Source organism: Dasypus novemcinctus, chromosome 3 (assembly GCF_030445035.2).
Source record: "Dasypus novemcinctus isolate mDasNov1 chromosome 3, mDasNov1.1.hap2, whole genome shotgun sequence".
Taxonomy (NCBI): domain Eukaryota; kingdom Metazoa; phylum Chordata; class Mammalia; order Cingulata; family Dasypodidae; genus Dasypus; species Dasypus novemcinctus.
The window spans coordinates 78,390,886-78,413,361 of NC_080675.1; the positions used below are offsets into that span (position 1 = coordinate 78,390,886).

The window sequence follows — 22,476 nt, forward strand, 5'->3', positions numbered from 1 at the left end:
TGAGGTTGACTTCCCCACCTAAGTTGCCCCATCCTCTCCATCAAAAGATCTCTTGTTAAGTCCCCTATCTACAAGTCCTTTTACATCCTGTCTGCTGTGCTGGGTTTCTCGGAGATACACACATGACCGTCTTGGTGAAAGAGGCAACCTCCTCCTCCCTCCCAAAACTTTGGCTGAATTTTAATTATTTATATATTTTGAATAGACAATACAGTCGTTTATTTCAAAAATTAAAATGATTTTTAATTTTAAAAAATTAAAAAAATATTTTCACTGAGAATACTGGCTTATATCCACTCCATTTCCCATCTCCCCTTTTGGTAAACACTTTTTTATTAGTTTATTATATAGCCTTCCGATGTTTCTTTAGGGAAATGTAAGTAAATATGTATGTGTTTATATTTCTTCTCTCACTTAACCAAAATGTAGCATACTGTGTGTTGTTCTGACCCTTGCTTTTCCTTCTTAAGCAATGCATACTGGAGAGACTTCCAGATCAGTACAGAGACTGAAGGGTATTTCTTCCAGGAATTGTGGCCTTCTTTCCTTCTTAGAGGAACTGTTTGAAGCATCCTAGAGAGAAACTGGACTCTCTCCACTAACCCAGAGCAAGCCCTAAGAAGGTATCTCCTGCTGCCGGGCTCCTAGCTTTCCAGACTGCCCTCACTGGCACTTCCTCCAAAGACTGACTCCTTTCAGAGATCAGAGATCCCTAGAGATAAGGAATCAGAGGTCTTCTGAAAGGTCACTTCAGGAGAGAATGTATAGGTTAAGGGACTGCAGAAGACATTTGGTAAGCTGAAATGGAGTCTGGGTGTTTAAAGTAGTCTGACATCTTAGGAATTCCTCTAGGTATGATAACCTGTCCTTCCAAAGATCTTTTTTCTCTTGATAAATTTCACTAAGTTCAGGGACAGAGCTCACCCAGTCTCGAGTTATCTCTTTGGTTCCTGAAGACTGGACTGGTTCTGAACTGCTCAGGATTTCAGTCTGTCCAAACCTGCTGTCCCGCCAACTACTTTTTAAACAATACTTATTTTTCTTCTTATGATTCAAAAAATATTACATGTTTATCACTTGGAAATTTGGAAAACAGGAAATGTATGAAGGAGATTATATCACTCATAACACCAATAGAGAGAACCACTCATGATATTTTGGTGTTTAGTCATTTGCTTTTGTAAGTGGGTATCAAACAAAGCATATTGCTTTGTGACCTTTATTTTTTACATAAGATGTCATGAATATTTTTCCAAGTCCTGTAACCTGATATTTAAATATCTCCATGGTATTCCATCATATATATGTACAGCACTTTAATCGATCACTTACAGTGGGATATTGCTTCCTATGTTCCATATGTTCATTATTATAAAACACACTATGATCAACTTCCTTATAAATTCATCTTTGTCATAATCTCTGATTACTTCCTAGAATAGAGTCCTAGAAATGGAATTACTAGGTCAAAAGATAGATGCATTTTTAAGGCTTTTGATACATAGAAGTCAAGTGGACTTGGATCTAGCTTTTAAAAAAATAGAGTAGTTCCAGAGACCTGGAAAAGCAGGCTCCTGGAGTTTTCAACTTAGTCCTCAGACACCCAAAGTCACCTTAAGAAAGTCAAACACTTATCCAAGTGAGCAGGAATCCCTGTCCTGGGCAGTGAGAAACTGCAGGTGGAGAGAGCTGCAGGTGGTGGGAAGAGCCCACTCTGGGAAATGCAGGGAAACATGGTCCTTTATATCAAGAGTTAAGTATGGAGACTGTGGACTGAGTAGCGACCCTTGTGTCATAGGGAAAGTTTAGGGCCAGGTTGGTCCACATGTCATCTGCAGACAAGGTGACTGATGTGAAACTTTTAAAAAAATGAGGGGATACAAGAATGCTGTCTTGATGCTAGCATTTTCTAAAGTGGTGTATGCATACCACTGGTTTTTGAGGGTATATGCTTGAAGATATCTACTTTAATAGTCATATCTTTGTTTTATTTTGCAACAGAAAAATTAATGATTAACATATTAAATACATAAACTCATGGATATTACTTCTTAAGATGAGTGTAAGTTAAAAAACAAAACCAAGAGACTTCCGGCAAGATGGTGGCTGAGTGAGCTTGCCTTGCCGTCTCTCCTGGGAAGAGGCAGCTGGGCGCTGCCGGAGGTTCTCTGAGACCAGATTTTTTCGGGATTTTTGCAGGGCAGGAAGTGTCTGGACATCGATTTGGTGGGAAGGTAACGGAGAGGATTGGTCTATAAGATATAATTTGGGTTCTATTGCCTGGAGGTGAGACCTGCACACGGCTTGCTCCCTCCTTGGGGATGGGTGGAGCCGCGGAACCCGCACTGCGGCCATGCTTTTTGGTGGCTCTGTGGTGTTGGGGAATTCGCGAGTCCTGGGCGGGCTGTTGGGGGTTGACGGGACGGGACGCCTTTGAGGATCGATTTGGGGAGACAGACGGTGTTTTGTTGTGAAGCGGGGGAATTTTTGATTGCGGACACAAATAATAGCGCTTCCACCTGGAGCCCCACCCCCACAGGCCCGGCGGCCTATCTGCAACGGAATCAGATTGTTGGCAATAAAGGGACGTAATTGGGAGGTTGTTACAGGGTGCGGTGAGGGAGGGGGACACGTCTGGAAGCTGATTGGGGAATATTTTGCGAAGCTTGGGAATTCCAGTTGTGGAATCTGTTTTCGGCATTTCCAACTGGAGCCCAACCCACGGGCTGGGCTCCGGAGCTGCGTCATTAAATTGGCTGCGGTGTAGAGGCGTCCCCAGGTGGCTGTTTTGTGGGATCATAGGGTGGGAGCGGTCCAAAAGCTGAATTGACGAAATATCCACAAAAATAAAACCTAGTGAGTAACTGAATTGCAGGGTTCAGACATAATATAGAGTTTGTGGATCTGACTTCCCCCATAGGGCTGGCACCCAGCTGCAGGGATCCCTGAGGGCTGTGTTACACTGCAGGGCTCCTAGGCTTCCTGTTGACCATATTTGAGGTTGACAGGTCTGAGTTCCCTAAACTCTGGTGGCCCACACCCCAGAGACTCACACCTCTTGAGTCTTCAATATCTCAGACTTTCCACCCCTGAATCCATCATACCCTGAGGTCCATCTGAGGTCCTTGAATGCCCTAGCCTTCAACGTTTGCATTTTTTCATTACCATTTCATTTTGTTTTGTTCTTATTTTCATGTTATCTTATTTTTTACTTTTTTAAATGTCCTGATTGCTAATATTGCATTATCCCCTAGTCTTTTCTCCCAGCGTATCCCCTAAAGTCTTTTTTTTTATTCAGTTATTTAGGGTTTTTTTGTTGTTGTTGTTGTAGTTGGTGTTGCAATTGTGGTTCGCGTATATCTGTTTTTTTCTTACCCCTACCTGTTCCCCACCCTTTGCTCACCCCCCTTTTTCTTTTTTCCTTTCTTCTCTTCTTTCTTTTTTTTTTTCATTTTTTATTTTTTCTTTTTCTGTTTTTGCTCTCCCTCTTGTCCCTCATTTCCTACTTATTTTATTTTAACTCAATTATACAATAGGTGCTGCAGGGAACACCTCACATTTGCTGGGTTCTCTCATCCTCCACTCTCTCATCCTCACATCCTCCACTGCTTCATTTCTAAGTGAACTGATTTAGGCTACCTACACTATCCCCTTTCGCCTACATCTTGATATCCGCCATCATCTACTGTCTCTCCTGTATTCCACCTCCCATCTCCCTTTCTTTGATCCACAAAGTATCTAACCCTTAATTCCTAATACCCTTGTTTTGTTTTCTGTCTGTTATCCACTCTTGAAACTATTACCTTTCTTTTCTCTTTCCCTCTCTCACGAAAACAATAGCTTTTTAGCACATACCATATTCCTCCCATATTCAGTCAGCTACCTCATAATAGGTACTCTACCTACTGCTATAACTCTACACAATTTTACATGAATCTAACCTCCATCCTCCCAGATCTCATATTCTTGCTTTGTTAACATATATCACCAATACTACCTTACACTTTTTCCTTGCTTACACAGTTACCTTTCCCTGGCACTAATACTTTCCTTTAAAGTGAACGTAACCAGCAACAAGAAATTAGAATAAGAAGAATAAAGTGACAAATAGAAGATATAACACTTACGCAAAAACAACAGCTAATTAATCTCCAAGAGTAGACAAAGAAGCTAAGGAACTGATTAAACCCGTCAAGATAAAATGATGACCAGACAGCAACAAAAACCTACAAACCAAACCAGTAATCAGGAAAACATGGCTGAATCCAATTAACAAACTAAAAATCAGGAAGGGGAACAGAACTTTGCTCAAGCAATGAAAGATTTCAGAACTTTTATCACCGACAAATTTGATGAAGTAATGAAAGAGGTTAACAACGTGAAGACAACACTCAGAGGGGAAGTTGCAGACATATGCAAAAAGATAACAGATATGATGGGAATGAACACCACAGTTCAAGAAATCAAAAATACACTTGCAGCAAATATCAGCAGATTAGAAGAGGCAGAGCAGAGAATTAGTGATGTGGAAGACAGTACATTGGAAATCAAACAGATAGTAGAAGGGGTCGATAAAAAGATAGAAAAAATCCAGGTAGGACTCAGGGACCTGAATGACAATGCAAAACGCTCAAACATACGTATTATAGGCATTCCAGAAGGAGAAGAGAAGGGAAAGGGGTCAGAAGGAGTGTTGCAGGAAATAATGGCTGAAAACTTCCCAAATCTACTGAAAGAGACAGATGTACATATCCAAGAAGCACAGCGCACTCCACTAGTCATAAACCCCAACAGGCCCACCCCAAGACACATACTTGTCAAATTATCCAATGCTCAAGACAAAGAGAAAATCCTAAAAGCAGCAAGAGAAAAGAAAACCATCACATACAAGGGAAGCTCCGTAAGATTAAGTGCTGATTTCTCATCTGAAACCATGGAGGCAAGAAGGCAGAGGTATGATATAATCAAAGTACTAAAGAAAAAAAAATTCCAACCAAGAATACTCTATCCAGCTAAACTAGCATTCAGACATGATGGAGAGTTCAATATATTCACAGATAAACAGAAACTGAAAGAGTATACCAACAAGAAACCTCCCCTTCAAGAAATTCTAAAGGGAGTTCTGTGGGAAGAAAGGAAAAAACAGGACAGGCAGAGTTGGAGGAGAGTATAAGAGCAACAAAAAAAGACAAAAATAGAAGGGAAAAAAATACAAACAAAATATGACAAACACAAATCCAATCAAAATATGGCTAACACAAATAATTCCTTGAAAGTAATAACACTGAATGTCAACGGATTAAACTCACCTATCAAAAGATTCAGACTGGGACATTGGATAAGGAAATATGACCCATCCATATGCTGTCTACAAGAGACACATCTTAGACCCAGAGACGCATGGAGATTGAAAGTGAATGGCTGGAAAACAATCATACAAGGAAACAATAACCAAAAAAAAAAAAAAAGGCAGGAGTAGCTATATTAATATCAGCTTTATATTATAAAATATAAATAGACTTTAAAGGTGAAACAATTGTGAGAGACAAAGAAGGATACTACATTTTAGTGAAAGGGAAAATCTGTCAAGAAGATCGAACAATCATAAATATTTATGCTCCTAACAAGGGTGCCTCTAAATAAGTGAGGCAAACACTGGAAAAACTAAGTGAAAAAAATAGATGCATCTACAATTATAGTGGGGGATTTTAATACACCACTATCTACCTTGGACAGAACATCTCAAAAGAGAATCACTAAAGAAACAAAACACTTTAACAGTATATTAGAGGAGCTGGATCTAATAGACATATATAGATCATTACACCCAAACACAGCAGGATATACATTTTTCTCAAGCGCACATGGATCATTCTCCAAGATAGACCATATGCTAGGCCACAAAGAAAAGCTTAATGAATTCAGAAAGATTGAAATCATACAAAACAATATCTCTGACCACAATGGAGTCAAGTTGGAAATTTTCAAGGGACAGAGGCCCAGGTTTCACACCACTATTTGGAAATTAAACAGCACAATCTTAGAAAAACAGTGGGTCAAAGAGGAAACATCAAAAGAAATCAATGACTACCTTGAAACAAATGATAATGATAACACAACATACCAAAATTTATGGAATGAAGCAAAAGCAGTACTGAGAGGGAAATTTATAGCCATAAATTCATATATCAAAAAAGAAGAAAGAGCAAAAATTGAAGAACTAACTGCACATTTGAAGGAATTAGAAAAACAACAACAAAGTAACCCAAAAGGAAGAAGAAGGAAGGAAATAACAAAGATAAGAGCAGAACTAAATGAAATAGAAAATAAGAAAGCACTTGAAAAGATAAATAAGACCAAGAGCTGGTTTTTTGAGAAGATCACCAAAATTGACAAACCTTTAGCGAGACTAACAAAGAAAAAAAAGAGAGAAGATGCAAATACACAAAATAAGAAATGAGAAAGGCGATATCACCACTGACCCCACAGAAATAAAGACTATCATAAGAGGATACTTTGAAAAACTATATTCCAACAAAAATGACAATTTAGAGGAAATGGACAAATTCCTAGAAACAAATAAGCAACCCATATTGATGAAAGAAGAAATTGATGATCTTAACAAACCAATCACAAGCAGAGAGATAGAATCAGTCATTAAAAATCTCCCAACTAAGAAGAGCCCAGGGCCAGATGGCTTCACAGGTGAATTCTACAAAACATTCCGGAAAGAACTAACACCAATCCTGCTGAAACTATTCCGAAAAATCGAAACAGAAGGTACATTGCCGAACTCCTTCTATGATGCCAACATTACCCTAGTACCAAAGCCAAACAAAGATACCACAAGAAAAGAAAATTACAGACCAATTTCTCTAATGAACCTAGATGCAAAAATACTTAACAAAATACTTGCTAATCGTATCCAACAACACATTAAACGAATTATACACCATGACCAAGTGGGATTTATTCCAGGTATGCAAGGATGGTTCAACATAAGAAAATCAATCAACGTAATACACCATATAAACAGATTGAAGGAAAAAAATCACATGATTATATCTATAGATGCAGAAAAAGCATTTGACAAAATACAGTACCCTTTCTTGATAAAAACACTCCAAAAGATTGGAATACAAGGAAATTTTTTGAACATGATAAAGAGTATATATGAAAAACCTAAAGCCAACATTATTTACAGTGGAGAAATCCTAAAACCCTTCCCTCTAAACTCAGGAACAAGACAAGGATGTCCATTGTCTCCGCTCCTATTTAACATTGTCTTAGAAGTACTTGCTCGAGCACTGAGGCAAGAACCAGATATAAAAGGCATTCAAATCAGAAAGGAAGAAGTCAAAATTTCACTATTTGCAGATAACAAGATCCTATATATAGAAAACCCTGAGAGATCTATAAAAAAGCTTCTAGAACTCATAAATGAGTTTAGTAAAGTCGTAGGTTATAAGATCAATGTGCAAAAATCGGTAGCATTTCTGTACACCAATAATGAGCAAGATCAGGAGGAAATCAAGGAACAAATACCATTCACAATAGTAAATTAAAAAATCAAATACTTAGGAATTTGTATGGTATTGGCATAAGGAGAGACACACAGACCAATGGAATCGAATTGAAAGCTCAGCTATAGAACCTCACATATATAGCCATATAGTATTCGATAAAGCCATCAAACCCTCTCAACTGGGAGAGAGTGGCCTATTCAACAAATGGTGCCTGGAGAACTGGATGCCATATGTAGAAGAATGAAAGCGGATTACCATCTCACACCTTATACAAAGATCAACTCAAGATGGATCAAAGACCTAAATATAAGAGCCAAGACCATAAAAACCTTGGAAAGCAGTGTAGGGAAACATCTACAGGACCTTGTAATAGGAAATGGATTCATGAATATCACACCAAAAGCACAAGCAGCAAAAGAACTAATAGATAAATGGGACTTCCTCAAAATTAAATCCTTCTGCACCTCAAAGGAGTTTGTCAAGAAAGTAAAAAGGGAGCCAACACAATGGAAGAAAATATTTGGCAACCATATATCTGATAAGAAACTTATAACTTGCATATATAAAGAACTCCTGGGTGGTGGGGTTGAATGGGACCTCATATATTTTTAATGTAATATTTTTACAAAATCAATTAAAAAAAAAAGAACTCCTATATCTTGAAAATAAAAAGATAAACAACCCATTCAAAAAATGGGAAAAAGATTTAAACAGACACTTCTCCAAAGAAGAAATCCAAATGGCTAAAAAGCACATGAAAAAATGCTCCAAATCTCTAGCTATCAGGGAAATGCAAATCAAAACTACAATGAGATACCATCTTACTCCCATAAGATTGGCAGCTATGAAAAAAACAGAAGAATACAAATGCTGGAGAGGATGTGAAGAAAGGGGAACACTCATCCACTGCTGGTGGGAATGCAGAAGGATCCAACCATTCTGGAGGACAGTTTGGCGGTTTCTCAAAAAACTAACCATAGATTTGCCATATGACCCAGCAATACCACTGCTGGGTATATACCCAGCAGAACTGAAAACAAGGACACAAACCGATATATGTACACCAATGTTCATAGCAGCATTGTTCACTATCGCCAAAAGTTGGAATCAACCCAAATGCCCATCAACAGATGAGTGGATCAATAAAATGTGGTATATACACACAATGGAATACTACTCGGCTGTAAGAACAAATACACTACAAACACACGTGATAACATGGATGAATCTTGAGAACCTTATGTTGAGTGAAGCAACCCAGGCATTGAAGGACAAATACTGCATGAACTCAATGATATGAAATAAGAAAACTGCCTCAGAGAGCTAGAGACTGAACGATAGGCTTACAGGAAATTGGGGGGTGAAGGAAGGATGTGAGCCGACGTCTGCAGGGGTGGAATTTATGATGAGCTGGCGGTAAGTATGAACACAAAGAAGAGATAAAATGGGGGTAAGGGGTTGCCTTTGGGTGGGGCTTTGTGGGTTTGAGGGGGGCTGGGGATGGGCGGATGGGTAATATTGCCCAAAAGTGGGGGGAGGAAGGGGTAGCATACGAACATAGGAGAATGTCAGGTGTTGGTCGAGAGTAAAATGCTGAGAAAATCGTATCAAAATATAATTAAGAGTGTTGCCTGTTTAGGATGCTCGGAGGGGAATGTCTGAATGCTCATTTTGCCAGAGTGGGTGGTACCATTGGGTAGAGACCCAAGTAATGAGAGTGGGGGTGGACCCACATCCTGGGGAGGACTAATGCCATCAGATAGAGGGAACTGTATCTCTTGAGAGAAAGGGTGGCTCCCAGGGCATTGGGGTAGTTGAGCAAGTTAGGCCCTGAACACTGTTACAAGTATCTCTGGACGGGGCTCCTCGGGAAATGGAGGTTGGCTGTCGCTGTGGGCACCAAGGGGATGGGAAAATGGATGTTAAATGTGTGGAACCAAAGTAAATGTGGGGTAAGGGAGGAGTTTCACAAGAGTACACAAGGATGGATATAAAACATGTAATATTACACCATAAACATATAGGGGACGACAGACTAATAAAGTAAACCACAATGTAAAACATAGGATAACTAAAAATTTAGAAAACTGTATATCCTAAAGTATGGAACACAATGTAAGCACGGATGTCACCTTGTTTGAAAGCTATTGTCTCAGAGTCTGTACATCACTTTAAGTAAATATGATATGAATAAGTTATAAGAATATCGCTGTGGAAGGGAAAAGGTTTAATGGTAGATGTGGGGGAGTACTGTATATTGTATATATGAATTACTGTGGACTAGGGCTCTTGTGAAGAGAAGTTCAATAATTAGGGGGAAAAAAAAAGAAAAAGATAGGATGTAGATTTTTTCCAAGTCAACACATATTCAATATCTAACCTTTAAATGGCGCTATACGCCATTTTACTAGTAAGGGAACCTGACGTTATATTGGGCTTCAATTTTCAGGAAGTTTTGGATCACAGAGTGGTTCAACAATGGCAGCGGAGGAATACTGGTATAGGATACTATCAACAGGTGATATATGGCTGACAGGGAGCTGCACAGGGCATATGTCCAGGGTGCGTGGTAATGTTTGGATATACTCATAGTGGCAACAATTAAAAACTACAGCTGGGGGGGTACTGAGTTCCTGGCCAGAGGTGCTCTGTCGTGGTCCCTAGGGGAACAGCGGCAATCCCCCAGGTGCAACGGTAAGGACCAGGAAGGAATGAGGGTCCAACAGGGAGAGCATGATACTAATGACTATGCTTGTGAGTCTATATGCCTGAAATAAGAACAAGGCCTAGAGCAGCACTGTGCCTGGGAATTTCCTCCTGACAGCCTTCATGTTACTCAAATGTGGCCAGTCTTGAAGCCAAACTCAGCACGTAGATGCAGTGCATTCCCCCCAGCGTGGGACATGACACCCGGGGATGAGCCTCCCTGGCACCGAGGGATCACTACCAAATACCAGCTGAAGATGGAACTAGAAAATGACCTTGAATTAAAGATTCAATGCGGATCAGCAGAATATCCCTGTCTACATATAATAACATGACCTTAAAATGCTGTTTGACCTAATGTAAGGGGGAAATGGAAAGCAGAAGTGAGTTTATATGGCTACGAGTCTCTAAAAAAGAGTCTGGAGGCTGTCAGAAGGATTGCCCCTGTGCACAGCTGAGCAGAGTCTGGGAGACAGATGGAGTGGATGCAATCCCCAGGTGTTGGTTCCTTTGAGGGCTAAAGAGACCCATGGGTTCTATGGTCATGGCAGACGGGGTTCACTGCCATGTCAGATGGCCCTTCTTTGGAGCTGGTGTTTCTGCATGATGGAACTGGACTCAGATGGGATCTCTTTTCATAAGACTTTCATCCTACTTTACTGGAATTGTAGTTGGTGTTGGGGTTAGAGATATATTTAGGGGAGTTGAATCTCTGGACTGACAATAGGATAGCCAGGCCCTGAGTGTCAACAGACTCCAGCTTCTACAATCTGATTTATTGGACTCACCTCACTCAGCTAAGATGGAGTTGAAGAAGGACAACCACCACACCATGGAGCCTAGAGTGCCTACAACTGAAAGCAGGAGGATTGCATCCAGTATCTATGTGGAATCTGAGCCTCCTCCTGACATAGAGGTGCAACAGACACAACCAATCCAAGGCCCACAGAGAAAAGGTGGCATTGGAATGGGAAAAGTGGACGTGGTGGCTGATGGATATGGGGAATGGCAGGAAGAGATAAGATGTGGAGGCGCCTTTGGGACTCGGAGTTGCCCTAGATGGTGCTTCAGGGGCAATCACCGGACATTGTAAATCCTCCCAGGGAACACTGGATGGAATGTGGGAGAGTATGGGCTATGATGTGGACCATTGACCATGAGGTGCAGAGATGCCCAGAGATGTACTTACCAAATGCAATGGATGTGTCATGATGAAGGGAATGAGTGTTGCTGGCGGGGGGGGGGGGGGGGGGGGAGGGAGTGGTGGGGTGGGGGTGGTGGGGTTGAATGGGACCTCATATAATTTTTTTTTAATGTAATATTTTTACAAAATCAATAAAAAATTAAAAAAAAAAAAAGTAGGCACTGGGAGCTAATCCAGTGACCTCTGTTGTAGGCAGCAGCCTAGTCACCTGAGCCAAAAAATAAATAAAAAATAAAAAAATAAAAAACAAAACCAAAAGTGCACTGGTTAACAGTCTACTGAAAGAAAATCGTGGAATGAATCATAGAATAATCAGTGTCCCCATTGTGACATGCAAAAGATGGAGGTTTGGGAAACATTGCTCTGCACAATGTATGTAATCCTAAAACATACAAAAAGTTTGCAAATCAAATTGCTTTAAAACTTCTAGAGAATTTCACTAATTTAAAAAACTGATAAAACTTTTTGTAACTTGAATCACCACCATAATATAAATAAATAAATCATTCTTTATGGTAAATGTCTCAAAATTTCATGCTTTGGTGTCATTGCTTCAAGAGAAGGATATATGTATCCCAGTTTTTATACACCAGCATAGGGTAGGAGGTATACCTTTGTTTTCTCACATCATAAGAGTGGGAGAAACATTATAACTCCTTTTTTTTTTTTAAGATTTATTTATTTATTTAATTCCCCCCCCTCCCCTGGTTATCTGTTCTTGGTGTCTATTTGCTGCGTCTTGTTTCTTTGTCCGCTTCTGTTGTCATCAGCGGCACGGGAAGTGTGGGCGGCGCCATTCCTGGGCAGGCTGCTCTTTCTTTTTCACGCTGGGCGGCTTTCCTCACGGGCGCACTCCTTGCGCGTGGGGCTCCCCCACGCGGGGGACACCCTTGTGTGGCTCGGCACTCCTTGCGCGCATCAGCGCTGCGCATGGCCAGCTCCACACCGGTCAAGGAGGCCCGGGGTTTGAACCACGGACCTCCCATATGGTAGACGGACCCCCTAACCACTGGGCCAAAGTCCGTTTCCCTATAACTCCTTTTAACAGAAGTATGCACTTCTTTTTTAATAAAAAGTTCACATAATTTTGAGAACTTTAAGTTATGAGCTATTGAGATAGTTCAAGGAAAATTTTAGTATGTTTGAAAATATGAAAATTCCCTTTAGAAAATAGAAAAATAAAATTCAGCACAAGATAAGAAGGAATTATTCGGTTTTTATATGTACAGACATACACACTTTCACTTCTGTTTTTAGATGCAAATTATGGGGGGCAGGAATCATTTCAAGTTTGAAAAATGAGAGCTTAGATTTTTTTAAAAAATCCATTAATTCGAGTTTCTTTCAAGGTCCAGAGGATTTTTTACAAACGGCTGTTGAGATCAGATGGTCTCTAAAGAAATCAATCCAATTTCAATAGAAGAGCTGTGCTGTGTTGGGATTCTTCCTATAATCCAATTGCTAAATGATATCGGGGCTAGTTTGATTTAAAAGAAGAAACACAGATAACTCGATGTTCTCAAATCTCTTCATTCTCACCAGATCAGCTGACCAAAAATTCTTCCCTAAAGGGAAAGAGTGCATTTTCCACAATCAAGAAAATCAACATTAATGAAATAATATCTGTACCGATGGAGAATGTTATTTATTTGATGATATCAAACATAGTGCAAAAGCTCTAAGTGAAAGCCACCAGAGTAAGGATGAGGCACAGGAAACTTATTTCTGAATTGTTCTTGAAATGTCACTCAACTCCTGAGGCCTAAAGGTGCTTCTCCAGTCTCTTGGTTCAGAAGAGCCCATAACTAAAAACTCTCTAGATTTGGCAGATAGCAAGGGAACATGGTCATGAGTAAAAGTGGCCACCAGTAAACCAGAATCTAAAAATGTGCTTCTGTTGCAAAAGGAGAAAGGAGTCAATAATTATTACTACAAATTCTCCTAAATAAAAAATTTTAACAATTCATTCTGGCAGATGGAACCAAATATCTCTCTCTTTTTTTTAAGATTTATTTATTTATTTCTCTCTCCTTCCCTCCCCACCCCCGTTGTCTGTTCTCTGTGTCTATTTGCTGTGTCTTCTTTGTCTGCTCAGTGGCACGGGAATCTGTGTTTGTTTTTGTTGCGTCATCTTGTGTCAGCTCTCCGTGTGTGAGACACCATTCCTAGGCAGGCTGCACTTTCTTTCGCGCTGGGCGGCTCTCCTTACAGGCGCACTCCTTGCGCGTGGGGCTCCCCTACGTGGCGGACACCCCTGCGTGGCAGGGCACTCCTTGCGCGCGTCAGCACTGCGCATGGGCCAGCTCCACACGGGTCGAGGAGGCCGGGAGTTTGAACCGCGGACCTCCCATGTGGTAGACGGACTCCCTAACCACTGGGCCGAGCCTGCCGCCCCAAATCTCTTTTATTGACATGTTATAGTATTGGTTTACAAGATACAAGATAAAAGATAAAAGAAAGAAGTGTTTCTATTTCCCAAGTAGCTCAATTATAATTTCCATGAACAATTCTTGACCTCCTTCACCTCTGGCACCTCTTCCCTCCCCACGCCAATGTATTTAATCAATCTTCTCAGAAAAAGGCACTTTCTAAAGGCTCTTAATGATGGTTGAGATTTGTAATTTCGAAAATGTATAGATCAGGTTTCACAAATTGGATTTCTTGGAACCTCAGTACTTGACAATGTTAATAGGTGTTCTGTGAAAAAAAAAAGGTGCAATTTGCATCCCAGATTGCCCAAAGGGCACCCGTTAGATCCCTATCAGATAGAGTAGTTGAAGGAATCACGTGGGAGGGTCTTGGTCTGCTTTTTGCTAATACCTGTATTGCCTGACTGGCCAAATTTAGAATGTCTTGTTGTAAAAAGTAACTTTTGCCACACTTTTTTTTTTAAAGATTTATTTATTTATTTAATTCCCCCCTCTCCCCCGGTAGTCTGTTCTCTGTGTCTGTTTGCTGCGTCTTGTTTCTTTGTCCGCTTCTGTTGTCGTCAGCGGCACGGGAAGTGTGGGCGGTGCCATTCCTGGGCAGGCTGCACTTTCTTTGGCGCTGGGCGGCTCTCCTTACGGGGCGCACTCCTTGCGCGTGGGGCTCCCCCTTGCCCGTGGGGCTCCCCGACGCGGGGACAGCCCTGTGGGGCAGGGCACTCCTTGCGCGCATCAGCACTGCGCATGGGCCAGCTCCACACGGGTCAAGGAGGCCCGGGGTTTGAACCGGGGGCCTCCCATGTGGTAGACGGACGCCCTAACCACTGGGCCAAGTCTGTTTCCCACCACACTTCTTTAATTCTTGTGTCAAGCACTTAAAAATTATACAAGTGATATATGCTCATTATGTACAAATATAGCATATAGAGACATTTTAAGAATAAAATCCTATAATTTCACACCTAGAAATAACTGTTATAATTTTTTGTCTGTATCCTTCTTGTTTTTTCCTAAGCACATATGTGCATATTCACACATATACACACATACACACACCCTATGCATTTTTAAAAAAATGGAATCTTGTCATGCCTATGATTTTGCCATCTAAATTTGCTTACTCAAATGTTTTACATTCAGTATCATCTTTAATGGCTGTATAGTATTTCAGCTAAAGATGTTCCATAATATATTAACTAATTCCCTATTGTTGGATGTTTATGATACTTTGAGAGTTTCAGTGAGTTTTTAAAAAAATAGAAAAGTTCAAAATTAAAAGTAGAAAGTTTTCTCCCTCTTTTCCCCCAAGATACCAAAATGTGTGTAAGATATAAAACCAAAATCAGATATATTGAACATTATGTATTTATAACTATGCCCCATCCAGGTCCAGAAGTAATTACAATAAAAGACCTGTATCTTCCATTATTACTTTGAAACTGAAATCACTTAATTTCAGTTTAAAGATTTCCATATTAAATGTCTTCATGACATGACTTACATTAGTGCTTCCCAATCTTTCCTGCACTAAGAACTTTTCCCCTTGACAACTTACACCCTACCTGAAAGGTGAAAAACAAAACAAAACTAATTTTTTTTCATTTGTTTGTTTTTGCCACTTGCTGCCTCCTCCTTCCATCCCTCATTCAATTCCTCCTTCCATTCCTCATCTCTTTCCTTTGTTGCTTCTCACCATTCCTTCTCTCTGAACATCAAACTGCATTAAAGAGTCCAACTGCCTGCTACTCAGTGATTATGTGACTCATTCAGACCCCCAAGTCTTTTCACCCTGTGCCACAAGCCCCATCACCCCCAGTCTATGCTACTTCAGTGGTTTGGAGGGGTCTGAGTGAAAGACTTACAGTCTCCTACATTTTCACCTTTCTGGATTAGGCCCTGTAAAGCAACCTGCTATGTTCTCTCAAATCTTCACTCTGCATCCAACTAAGTTCTTGTGCATGTGCTCAGACCTTACAGGAATCACTGACAGAGTGGGACCCAGGACAGGGATGGGTCCAAGGAAGGGTTCGTTCCTTTATTGAGAAAAACTTTATTTTTTATAGTTAACATTAGTTCAGCTCTTGTTATGTACCTGGCATTTTACCTTTTTATTATGGAAAACGTCAAAATATACAAAAGTATAGAGTATAATACAATAAGCCCCATGAACTCAACAAGCTTCCACAATTATCACCTCCTGGTCAATATTTTTTGAACATGATGACTAAATTATGGGCATAAATGGGGGAATAAAAACAAGCTGACTCTCAGGTTTGATCTTCCCTGGACCTCCAAGGAATTTTTGCATTTTATTTTATTATTTTATTTTTATTTTAACAAACACATACTCCTCCTCTTCCTTACTCCCCCAGTGCCCTCTAAGCTGCTTTCTATCTCTGCAAATTTGCTATCTCTAGCCCTCTTTTATAGTGATTCATAATTTTTGTCCTCATGCACCTTGCTTATTTCACTGAGCATAATGTAATGTTTTCAAGGTTCTTCTATGTTGCAGCATGTCTAACAACTTTATTCTTTCTTATGGCTGAATAATATTCTTTCATGTGTATAAGCCACATTTTATTTATCCATTCATTTGTTGATGGGCACTTGGCTTGTTTCCACCTTTTGCTTATTGTGAATAATGCTGCTATAAACAATGGTATTCATATGTGAGACCCTGTTTTCATTCTCTGTGAGTATATACCTAGAAGTGGATTGCCAGGTCATATGATAATTCTACATCTAAAATTTTGAGGACCCACCATATTGCTTTCCACAGTGGCTGTGGAGACTAGATTTCCAATTTCTCCACATCTTCTCCTCCAGCACTTTTAAAAACATTCCATTTAGAAAAAAATTACAGCTAATCTTGGGGGTGTGAAGTGACATTTCACTGTGGTTTTGAGTTGCATTTCCCTAATGGTTAATGATGTTGAGCCCCTTTTCATGTTTTTATAGACCATTTGTATATCTTCTTGGATAAATGTCTGTTCATGTTTTGAATGAACCTATATGCCAAACATACGAAATTTAGTAACTGTTGGCATTATTTCAATGAGTATTGAATCAAAGTTTTTATCAGTAACCAATAGTTATTAGGGTTACCCAATAATATTATAAAATCATTAATCTACAGTGTGAATAAGCAATGATGCTAAGAAAGTATACCTTAAAATTAGCACTATACCCACTAAATATATATCTCAGAGACTTAAATCTTCAGGCTGTTCATATGCTGTTTGAGCCCAGAGTCTCAGAAGAGTTACAGCCAACACCTACTCTCCAGTTCATCAGACTAGCCCAGGAAAACTAACAAAATGATGATGATAGACAACCTCACCCCAAAAAACAGGAAGTATCTACAACTGCAAGCAAAACAGTTCCTTCCATCTGCCCCAAGATCTAAACCTGATCTCAGTGAGACAGACTGGGCATCACCATCTCCAAATCCTCAATATTTAAGGCATGAACAAACATGGGATGGGAGGAAGTGGGTGTAGCTCAATAGTTGAGTGCCTGCTGCTTAGTGGCTGAGCACCTGCTTCATGAGCACAAGGTCCTGGGTTCAATCCCTGGTACTTCCTAAATAAATAAATAAATAAATAAATAACATGTGCCTAATAGTTATCTCCTGAGAGCCTCCTTGTTGCTCAAATGTGCCCTTTCTCTAAGCTGAACTCAGCATAAATGCAATAACTTCCCCCCAGCATGGGACATGACTCTCAGGGATGAACCTCCCTGGCACCAAGGAATTTCTACCAAGCACCAACTAGCAATGCAACTGGAAAAAGACCTTGACCAAAAGGGGGAAAAGGTAAAGACAAATGAGTTTATATGGTTAAGAGACTTCAAAGTGAGTCAGGAGGTCATTCCAGAGGTTACGCTTATGCACATCTCAACAGGATCTCATTGGCAGCCAAAGTAGATGCTATTCCAAATAGTGGGGCTCCTGAGGGCTATGGAGACATCCAGACAGGGCAGATAGCTCAGAAATTTGGTGCCTTGCCAGTAGGCCCTACTTTGGAATTTATGCTCCCCAGTGTGACAGAGTTGCACTCAGTTGTGGTTTCCCTACACATGGCTCTCCTGTCCCTTCTATTTGAAATTATAATTTGTACTAGAGTTGGTAAGTGTACATCCAAGAGACAAATCTTTGGACTGTCCATGTGCCGGGTGGGCCCTGAATCTCAACGGAGTTATAACACCTTCTCTTCAGTTCATTGGACTCACATGGGACAACTAACAAGGAGGAGATAATAGACAATCACCTTACCAAGGAACCAAGAGAGTCTACAACTTCAAGCAAGAGAGTCCCATCCAACAGCCATTTGGGACTGAACCCCCTCTTTATTAGAGGTGGAGTAGGCATCACCATCTCAAGAATCCTCAGGATTGGGGAATGAACTATGGACTAAAGTAGACTTACTAGTATTCTATATAGACTTATTGTGATTCTACCAATGGAAGAAATTATATCATTGATGTGGAGGCTGTGGCCTCTGGAGGTTCTGAGGGGGGAAAAACAGGTGTAATACAGGGGCATTTTTGGGACTTGGGACTTGTACTGAATGATATTGCAGTGACAGATACAGGTCATTATATATTTTGCCATAGCCTACAGATTTGTGTGGGAGAGAGTGTAAACTACAACGAAAACTATAACATGCTTAGTGGCAATGGTCCAAAATGTGTTCATCAATTGCAATGAATGTACCACACTAATGAAGGATGTTCTTAATGTGGGAAAATGTGGGAGGTGTGGGGAGTAGGGCATATGGGAATCCCCTATATTTTTCATGTAAAATTTATGTAATCTAAGTATCTTTAAAGAACAAAACAAAACAAAACAATGAATGAACTATAAATATATATATATATAAGACATAAAGAGGGAAGGCAAACATGGACAAAGTAAACATTATTATTGTAGTAAGAGAGGAACATGTAACATTGATATAAAGATAGTGGTTCTGAGGAGGTGAAAGGGAAGGAATAATAGATGGAGCATAGGGCATTTTTAGGGCATTGAAATTAAGTGCAAACCACAATGTAGAGGAACAGATGTGGCTCAAGCAGTTGAGTGCCTGCTTCCCACAAAACAAACAACAAGCAAGCAAACAAACAAAAAACCAACTCAAGGGAGCTGATGTGGCTCATGATTGAGTGCCTGCTTCCCCCCTGTGAGGTCCCAGGTCAATCCCTGGCCCCGGTATCAAAAAGAAAACCAGCCAAACAAACAAAAAACCACAATGTAAACTACAGATCTTGGTTAGTAGCAATGCTTCAATATTTATTCATCAATTGTTACAAACACAATTGTAAGATATTATTAATAGGGGAAGATGTGGGAGGAGGAGGGGTGGGGTGTATGGGTCTCCTTTAGACATTTGAGGTTACTCTACTGTAATCTAAAATCTCTCTAAAAATAAAGTTTATTATATTAAGAAAAGAAAATATACTTATCAATGTTTATTACCAAGTATCCCATAATTGTGGTTGTCAATATACATTTTTCTGAGGATGAATCTCAGGTTCTTGTGCAATGATCTACAGTGTTCCTTTGACTCTCTGACCTGCAGGTCTGATAAAAGAACCACATGCACTATTCCCATCCCAGAAAGGCTTATGATGCCAGTGACAGTCAAGCCAAGCTTTTATCAATATGATCTAACCAGAGTTCCCCTAAGGAAAAGTTGATACACAATTCTAACCAAAAACAAAGAAACATAATTTTTTGGTTAAAATTTTTGAAATAGTGTAAACAGCTCACAGACTTAAACTAGTCCCCATTTCTTGCCCTCCTTTATTTCCTTTGTGGATAATAAGATATCGTGGGTCCCAATTTGGAGTGATCCACCGAATATGCCAACCTACTAGTTGGCATTCCAGACCTTCCACAAACTGGCTTCAAACTATCCTCTGAGCTCATTCCCTGTTCTTCCCTTTCAATGCAATTTCTGTGCCACTTAAGTTAGACTGTTTAATATTCTTGTATCTATCACCTGCCCCAAACAGTAAGTATTCCTATCTCTAGGATTTTATATGTGAGCTTCTTTCATCCAGAATGCCTTTCCTACCCCTTTCTGCACACTGCATCTTTATTCAAATTCTACCTGTTTTTTAAGACTTACCACTGTTCCCACAAGTTTGTGGTGAATAGCCATTGAAGTTTGACACTACATATATTGCTGGGTATCCATAAGACTTAGTCTATTTTTAGGTGCTTTACAAGTGTTTTTGCATAAAAGTAATTTCTCCTTCTAAATTGATACAGCACCATGGTACCTTTTCTCTACTCTTTTCTACTGTATCATAATAATTTATGTGCCTCTATCTCCCTTAATATACTGCAAACTCGGATGAGTAGAGTCTGTCTCTAACTCATCCTTGGGTCACCAGAAGAGCTAGAGGTTTTTAGAAACTGAGTAAGTTTTCATGGATCAACATGTTATTAATTATTATAGTTTTGCAAACAGTAAGGCACCTTCAAGGTGCAGGATGTATTTGTAGGTTGAGGGAAATTTTTTCTCTCCTGGGGGAAGAGGCAGCTTTGAGGTAATGGGATGGTGGGAACTAGATTCAAGAAGGCCTAAATTGGTAATCTTGATTCTGGTTAACAATGAGTAAATCTATTCACCATTTTGAGCCTCACTTGCAGGATTATAGTATGGATTAAATGAAGATAATGCATGGATGTCCCAGTTCACCTCAGTCTCTACCTGAACTCATCTTTTCTCTGAATGGGCACTTTGCTTGCATTCTCTTTATCAGATAGTGGCACCAATATCCACTGAAACTCTCTTCTCTGCCCCTCCCCCATCCCAACTGGTCATTTGGTTCTAATAATTTTACATTCTAAATATTTCCTGGATCCTTCCATCTTTTTTTTTTCTATTCCCTATATCATCCCTCCATTCTCTCTCAACAGGACCACCGCAGCAGCCCACATTCCCTTTCCTATTTGACACCCACTCCCTACCTCAAGCTACTGCCTTGATTTTTCCCACATACCAATCTGGCCAATTTATACCCTTTCTTTCAATATCCAGTGTCTCCCCATCACCTCCAGGATACAAGCTAAAATCTCCTCCATGGTGAGTTTCCCACCTAACCTCTCAAGTTGTTCCTCTTGCTATACTTCCTGTCTCAAACTTCGTGGTTCAACTGTGTTGATCTATATATTCCTAAACACACCAGACTGTTTCTTGTTATTGGGTCTTTGATCAAGCAGTCCTCCCTGTCTGAGATGCCCCTTTCCCTTGGCCAATTTTTATTCCTTCTTTCTCAGTTTAGGCACTGTATTTCTGGTAAAACTTCCTTAATTAAGCCCTTCCATAGTCTCTGTAAGGTGTCTCTCTCCTGTGTTCTTTGTGCATATTTCTACCATTGCTGTAAATCAGGGGTTCTTAACAATGGGTCTGTGGGCTTGAATTTAAATTCAAAAAAGCATTATTCTTATGTGGACATGGTGTGGGTGTGATATATTTATTTTAAAATACACAGTATAGTGTGGCCTTAGTAAGGGATCTATGGTTTTTACGTGACTGGCAAAGGGGTCCACCTATAGCCATTTATCTTTCTCACTAATATTTGAGAGTAGTTGTCAAGTTTTTGAAAACTTATGAAATTATAGGCAAATGTATCTGAAAACCTATAACAACTAGATGTGACCCTCAGGAATATGCCAGTAATAGACTCTACTGTTCTTACAGGAGTACTGTTTCAGTTTCCCAGCTGCTAAAACAAGTACTGTACTATGGGTTGGCTTAACAACAGGAATTTGTTGGCTTATGATTTCAGAGACTAGATGGCTTGCTTTCTCCCTAGGTTGTTTTCTGGCTAACTGGCAATCTTTCCTTGGCTTTTCTGTTGCATAGTAATGCGCATGATGTGTCTTCTCCTTTCTCTTCTGGGTTCCACTGACTTTTGGGTTCTATTGACTTCCAGCCTCTGGCTGCTTCCCATGTCTTCTCTTTCTCTCTGTCCAACTTCCTTGGCTTATATGGCCTTCAGTCATATGGGATTAAAGCCCTCCTTCATTCAGTTTGGGCATAGCTCAGTTAATAACATCTTTAAAGGTCCTATATATAAATGGGTTCACAACCACAAGACCAGGGAATGGGATCTGAATAGCTTTTTGTGGGGGATGTGACTCAACCCCCAACAAATATAATAATAAAAATAACACATTATATTTGCATAGAATGTTATACTTTTCAAAGCTATTGTAGTGGATATTCACAAAAACCTTATGAAATAGGTATTGCCTACACAACATCTCTACTTGTATGGCTATCAGTCATCTCAAATTCTCCATGTCCAAAATGAAGCCCCTCACTTTCTCTCTGAAATCTGTCTCTTCCAGAGTCTTCCACACTTAATGAATGGTAGTTCTATTAAAATTGTTCAGAGAGTGGTGTAGCTCAAGTTCTTCCCATGTACGAGGTCCTGGGTTTGATACCCAGTAGCTCTTAAAAACAAACCAATGAAAAAACCAACTCTCATTGGGGAATTGATGTAGCTTAGTGGTTAAGCACTTGTTTTCCATTGTATGAGGTCCTGGGTTCAATCTCTGGTAACTCCTAAAAAAATAAAAATAAAAAATAAAAAATTA

General features: G+C 40.0%; 2 long non-coding RNA genes across 2 annotated transcripts in view; one reads left to right on the forward strand and one right to left on the reverse strand.

Moving 5' to 3' along the window:
* Positions 1–22,476, forward strand: part of LOC131277944 (uncharacterized) — a 61,032-nt gene that overhangs the window by 12,568 nt on the left and 25,988 nt on the right. The window lies entirely within an intron of this gene.
* The window catches only part of LOC139438669 (uncharacterized), a 36,247-nt gene continuing 32,898 nt past the window's right edge, over positions 19,128–22,476 (reverse strand). Inside the window, exon 2 of the long non-coding RNA XR_011648371.1 lies at positions 19,128–22,444. This is a non-coding gene — a long non-coding RNA (uncharacterized lncRNA). The remainder of the gene's footprint in view (positions 22,445–22,476) is intronic.